Genomic DNA, 7,287 nt, shown 5'->3' with positions numbered 1-7,287 from the left:
TAACACTAGACTGAGCAAACAGCTGTTTCGCGCCATATTTGCGGCGATCTCCTGTCCACACGCTCCAACTTGTCTGCGCAGATGTGGTTTGAACCCACAGATTTGAGAGGTTTCGCTCAAACCTCCAACTCCAACTTCCAGGTTTGCACACACCTTAGGTTGGTGCAAATCTTCTGTCCACACGCAACGATCTGTCTGCGCAGATGTGATGTGCGCAGACATTTGCGCAGACAGATCGTTGCGTGTGGACGGGCCTTTAAGAGTCTTATTATCGGACACTAGAATTCACTCCAGAATTGCAATACACGGTTGCACCGTCGAAAGTGTTACTGTTATTTAATTGGTTCCGATCACTCCTATCCACTGCCCCCCCCCCCCAAAAAATTAATAATATCTATTTATTTTGTTAAACTATTTAGGCATTTTTGACCTGATTTAGGGGAATTTCAAATGCAAAATAGGAGGAAATTGTACTTCACAGTTGGCGACCCTGCTGCAGATCGATGTTCAGTTTACAAACAAAACAGCTGTGACAGCGTAGCTAACTGATTTTAGTTTGACAGTTGTGACAGCAAAACTACGTCGAAAGAGATATCCATAATTAATCCTCGGAACATTTATGCCGGAAATGTTTATAGTAACGGCAATAGGTCTTTGTTTATTTGTTTATGTGACCTGATATCTCAGTGTGCCACTGACGTTGGACAAAACTTACTGATATCTGCCTTGGGTAGGTTATGGTCCCAATACATTGCAACTGCTTTGTACAAGTTCATGAAAGGGCTCCGCAGTAAATCGATCGGAACGTCGTCAGTTTACTTGATTTAGTTGTTTACGATAACGCGGACCAATACCGAAAATCATTTTATCCAAAATGTTTTATATAATATTTGCTACCCGGACTGGTTGATATTTGGTCCCTTTCTCTCCAAACCAACCAACCAACATATATAAATTTCAGAATATAAAAGCAGTGCAGTTTACCATCTCCAGCCATCTGAAAATGGATTTTGCAAGAGTCTGTTGGTTTGTTCCCATTACTGACTTCCATGGCTCTGGATTCTAAAATTACAAGTACAACTGGAGAACGCGCCCAATAATATCGCAATATATTTTATGTGAGCCTGTATGTATGCATTTTATGCACTTAATCGGGCAGTAATTTCCTTGGCTTTCACTTTTATTACGAAGTATTTTACGCAAAATGTGTTGCATATAAAATTTAACATAATTCTATGTTGGAAAAAAAATCACTGAACAAAATATCAGGACTAAACTAATTGGTGCAATGTTCATCAGAAACTCCTACTCCTAAGTGTCTCACAAAAATAGAGATTTAAAAACTAGCTAAAATAGGTATCTTGTCTTAGCCTGGTTCTGTAAATTTCAAATATGTTAGAAAGATCCTTTGATCACATTTGTTGGATTCACAACTATAACTTTTTGATTGAACCAATACATTGGGTATACTACGGTGCAATCAGTCACTATAATACTCATTCTGCATGATTATATTATATATGGCAATTCTATCAAAGAAGCCCTCCTGTGTTTGTAGTTCTTGGGTGTGGAATGAATTTGTCCCTGTTTACAAGCAGCTGGAATATTCTGGAATGCTTTCAAATGATTGGAAGCTATTGTAATTGGGGTGATAACAGAGATACTTCAAGTACTGGCTTGTCATGTAGGTACTGGCTCTTCTCCGAGAAAAATAGTGCTCATCACTATTTGTTGTCTTGACTGTGTGGTGAGTCTGTAGTGGGTTTAATCCTTTGTACATAGGAGGGACAGTTCAGGGTACTACACCCTTACTACTTACCATTACATTTGAAGTGCTGTCTGTTGCAGACTGGGGGAATCCACTTTGATGAAAGTCTCGCTCGTGTGAAAAAATCTAATAAAGGTGTCCTGGTACAGCAAATGTGTGGGTTCTAGGGCAGCAGCACACACACACAATGAAGTAACACAGAATAGTGAATAGTAAAATAATTACCCAGCTTTGGTAATACTAGTTACAGCAGTTGCAGAATGCAGGTTTAGTTTATCTGTACTGTGTTGACTACAGTTCAAAGACAGAAATTAAATAATGTCTGAACTAAAGGGTGAAGAAAACTTATCTTGTGCCTTGATGTACTATTCAAAGAACAGTTCCAAACTAACAGTACTCGGTTAAAACTCTAGGCAGGTGGTCTCTGTCCATACACAAAAATTCTATTCACTGTTCAGTTTCTACTGAAGGCTAATCACTGTCTATCTATAGGCCACTATTTCTGTCTCACTCAACAAACTGAAGGCATGCTGAACATTCTGCAGGAACTCCCTAGCCAGACTCAGTCTGGTGTTCAGGCTTACAATTCACATCATCATCTTATGCACGGTTACTCAAGTGCACTTCTCTCTTATGAATAGCGCTGTCACTCCAGGGCACATGGTTCTCAAGGGCTGCAGGATTGGTTTGTGCATTGCAATGTTCTTGCCGTGGATGGAGGTCCATGGTACATCTGGTACCAACTGTTGCAAACTCTTCTTGTGTAGTATCTCAGTACATTGCACTGTCTTGCTCTGAAACTGAGCTATTGTGACAAACTTCACCTGTAGGAAGCCTGCTGTGTTGAGGGAAAGCATGTGCAAATGGGTACAAATCTGTTAACATTGGAAGTTTGAATTTTTCCATGACTATTGCTACCCTTTAGGGAAATGTCAAGAAAGGATGTGAAGGATCAGATTGTGCATCCAGTGTGTATGCCTGGGGTGCCTCATTCAACATGTCGAAGAAACTGTTCTGAAGACATTGAGGCAACAAGGTGCAATCAGTTGCAGATTTTGGCATATGTTGCAATAAATGATGTCTCAACAAAAATAATCAGTATTTGAAAATAATACAGCATAATAGGTTTGATGAACAAGACTACTCACCTAGCAGCAGCAGCAGCAGTAGCATGAGGAAAATACACACAAAAAAACTGTGAAAACAGGTGAGTTTCTGGAGCCAATGACTCCTCCTCCTGCCAGAAGGGTTGACGGGAATGGAAGGGCGGTGAAGGAAAAGAACTGATGAGGTTTAGGAAATGGGCTGAGCTATGGAAGAGTCAGCCAGAACCCTGTGTTAGAAGAGACTTACTCTATGGGACAAGGTCCATTCTATCTGATATTTTGCCCTGCCCACCTATAATAGTTTTCTGCTCCCCCCCCCCCCCCCTCCTCCCCAAAACAAAAACCTCTCATCCAAGTTTCTGTCACACACTTGTCTCGCACACCCCATATGCTCCTTATGCAAAAAAAAAATTTCATACCTTCTGGCTTTGACCCCTGTGACTGTCCCTCCTGTAAGACGGCCCGATGCACCACCCTGGAACCACCTACATGAGCTCTGTAACAGCAAGACTCACACTGATCAGCCAGAACATTATGGCACCTACTTAATAGCCAGTATGTCAACCTTTGACATGAATAACCATGGTAACACTTCATGGCATGGAAGCAGTGAGGTCTCGATAGGTCACTGGAGGGAATTGGCAACACACACACACACACACACACACACACATCGCGTAATTCCTGTAAATTCTGGGGACTGTGAGCTCTGGGGACTGTGAGCTCTGACACCACATTTAGTCACATCCCAGATGTGTTCGATCAGTTTCAGATCTGGACATCAATTGTAACTCACCACTGTATTCCTAGAACCTGTCCATCACACTGCTGGCACATTATCTTGTTGAAAAAATGCCATGATTCTCATGAAGGGGGTATGTGGTCTGCAACCAGTGTACGAAACTCCTTGGCCATCATGGTGCCTTGCACGAGCTCCACTGGACTCTTGAGTGCCCATGTGAATGTTTCCCAGAGCATAATGGAGCCACCACCAGCTTGTCTCCATCCAGCTGTACGGATGTCGAGGAGCTGTTCGCCTGGAAGATGACGGATTTGTGCCATCCAATCAACATGTTTATGAAGGTACCAGGATTCATCAGAACATGCAGTGCTCTGTCATAACATCAACATCCAGTGCTGATGGTCATGTGCCCATTTCAGTCGTAGTTGCTGATGTCGTGAAGTTAACATTGGCACATGCACGGGTCGTCGGCTGTGGAGACCCATTATTAGGAGTGTTCAGTGTACTGTGTGTTCAGACAAATTTTCACTCTGCCCAGCATTAAAGTCTGATGTTAGTGCTGCCACAGTTCACCACCTGTCCTGTTTTACCAGTCTGCCCAACCTATGGTGTCCGACATCTGTAATGAGTGATGGCCACTCAACACCTTGATGTCTGGACATGGCTTCGCCATGTGTTGTAGACACTCATCACAGCACTCCTTGAACACCTGACAAGTCGTGCAGTTTCTCTCTTCATTCTGAGCCGCCGGGCCATCACAATCTGCCCTCAGTCTAACTCAGGTAGATCACATGCCCTCTTCACTCTACCCACGGACAGTAAACACACTGATACCACTTGCACCGTGTGTGTGTGTGTGATTGACAGTCATTTCTCACCAGGTGATGCTGTTGTCTCCTGGCTGGGTTTATACTGATAATAATATATTGATAATAGATCAGTGGTGTTAATGTTTTAATTGACCAGGTGTACTATCAAAGGCAGAGCCCCTTTTGAAAAACACATGTTGTTTACCAGCTGTTATGTAAACATTGTTTGGCCCTCTACATTGGTATGAGTACCACCAAGTCATCAGTTAGGTTGAATGGACATAGACAGAGGGTGTATACTGCCAACACACAATATCTTGTTACGAGCATACTCTGCAATATGACAGTCATGACCTCAGTACCTGTTTCACCACACATGCCTTCTGTATTTCTCAAAAGTACGCAGTTGGCTTTACAATGTGCGCTCCATTCTCCCCACCCACCTGGCCGAAATTTACATTAATGTCTGTGGTCTCAGCATTTATTTCCAGTAACTGTTCCTTTTCTTTGCTCCCTTTTATTTTTCTATATTTTTTTAAATTTTCTGACCTGCCTATTTTCTTCCACTATATGGTGAGTGGAAGTAACTCCTTATTTTTAATATTTTTCCTCTCCTAAAATATTGTACGTCTAAACTCAGTCTTTTACAGAAATGTAGTGTATTGTATACCATTATCTTTCCAAAAGTTACAACTCAGTGTGTGCTCCAGTATTTGATAGACTCTGTCTTAAATGAGCAGCTTACCTTCTGTGTTTATCCCTGCACCACCTTTGGATCTGAATTACAGACTGCTACACCTTAAATATTAGTACATTTTTAGCCCCCTCCTCAATTGTTAGGTGTCCTGACATCTTTCTGGCTTCAAAGGAACATCAGAAGCATACAGGATCTGGAGAAAATGTGATAAAAACGGCGCACTTTAGTCAATAAAACAAGATAGCTTTCATTGCTATCTACACATACCATCAATAGAATTTCAAAATCACTCTGTACAACAAATTTAGCTTTCCACTCTTATTGACTCTTTCATCATCTTTTTTCAGCAATATCTGTCTTGTTTATTAACCAAGCTTCCACCTTTAAGTTCACAGCCTTTCAAATTTCGTCCAGTGCAGACATTAAAAATTGGACTTTCCTTTTCATCCTGTCCAGTAAGTCTCCCCTGACCTGGAATTCTAGATGACTTTTCCACAACTCTTACCATTTCTTAAACCTTACCAGCCCTTTTCCCTCAAACCTCTTCGTCTCCCACTAACCTTTCGGGCGTCAGAAGAAAGAGTCACTGGTTCTGAAAGCTTGTGCATTTTCACATCCTTTAGCCATTTTCTTCTGCTACCACTTGGCGGGTAGAGCTTTGCAACTTAAAGTGATGGTTTTAAATTAAATACTTACAACAAATTGTAGGTTAACAATAATCATTATTAATGGCTACCTGAATACTTCTAAACTGTGTTTAGGTTTTGCAAGCACAGTGAGGAATGTTTCAATAATTAAATAAGCAATGGAACTGACACCAGATAGACTATAACCATGATAACACAGTGATAAATGTTGAAGTTGTTATAACACAATTTTTTTATGAGATATATTTCCCTGTGTAAAATATCTGTGTTTATTGTTTCACAATTACATACATTGGACCACTTAATAGTGAGAAGTTCTTGTGAGATATCTGCCGTGATATAAGTTATTTAAAGTTTATGGTTCTTTCTGGTGAAACCCTTTGATTCCTACAGTCCTTCTAAGGAGTAAAAATTTTTCTCTATTCCAATATTTGTAAGTGTTCTTAAAATGCAATAACATTATTTATTTTCTGTAACATTTTTACATGTTCTCCCATTATAAAACGCCAAAAGTCCACAGTAGGAGAGGGCTTTCTTTTCCAAGTTTAGGGACTGTAGCCTAGTCTCGTTAAAGGCTACATTCCTAAACTTAAACACAACAGATTTTTATCACATCTTAACTGGCCTGAGCTCACTCATGCTGTACCCTACAGATCATTATTAATGTGGGGAATCAGTTCAGAACAGGATTCTGTGACCATTTCACTCGTTCAGTTAATAACTGTTATTGAATTGCATAAATATTATTCCATATCACATGTTTCAGCTGTTTCCAACATTGGTTCCTGTAAAACAAACGTGAAGCGTATACAAATGAACGTAATGTTCTTAAATATTTTACCACCCACAGTGAAGTCTCAAATACAGCCAGATCATGGAAAATCTGAAAACAAAGTTGTGTGACATAGGTAATTGATAAGTTGTATACATTATCAGAGTTCTATCTTCCAACACAACTTTTCAGATTGTAAAATTTATTTTAATTGTTTGCTGCTATTCTCTGTTGGGGATAGATCAAACATGTGTGAATGAAGAATAACTTTTTTTTTTTTCAGACAGGCAGAATCGAAGGCATGGAGATTTTAGAGAAGTGTGGCTGCGTTGATGTGGGGATGTGGTCGTGAATTTTTCTGCATGTTTGTCTAGTGAGGAGTGTTGAGAGACCAATGAATAGAGTACAACCATTTTTCAAGTCGTTGAGCTAACTTATAAGATCTGTATACATAAGGTGTAAATGCTTTTGGAAGTGTGTTTATTAAAATATTAGCCTGTGGTTCAAGATGCTGTACGTTCAGGAAAATGCCACGATGGTTGCTGCAACAGTCTCTCATTAAATTTCCTGGGCCCATATATCTACTGTCTAGTCCTACACTGCTCCATGCATACATTACAGCTTCAACAGCAATCATAAAAAAATCAGATGCTCACCTGCCTAAAAACGTACATATTAAAGATTATTACATTATCTATGTACTAATAGTAACAGTAAAAGTTATTTCTGTTTGGATTTACAGACAT

At 40.2% G+C, this 7,287-nt stretch overlaps 1 long non-coding RNA gene across 1 annotated transcript; it reads left to right on the top strand.

The window, feature by feature from the left end:
* The first annotated feature begins 576 nt into the window (after positions 1 to 576).
* LOC126210574 (uncharacterized) lies at positions 577 to 7,070 on the top strand. The gene is made up of 3 exons (XR_007540706.1): positions 577 to 730; positions 6,536 to 6,677; positions 6,825 to 7,070. It is a non-coding gene; the product is annotated as an uncharacterized LOC126210574 (long non-coding RNA).
* The last annotated feature ends 217 nt before the right edge of the window (positions 7,071 to 7,287 follow it).

Source organism: Schistocerca nitens, chromosome 10 (assembly GCF_023898315.1).
Source record: "Schistocerca nitens isolate TAMUIC-IGC-003100 chromosome 10, iqSchNite1.1, whole genome shotgun sequence".
Taxonomy (NCBI): domain Eukaryota; kingdom Metazoa; phylum Arthropoda; class Insecta; order Orthoptera; family Acrididae; genus Schistocerca; species Schistocerca nitens.
Note: the sequence above shows the minus strand (reverse complement) of the source record. Positions and strands in the feature narration are given on the sequence as shown.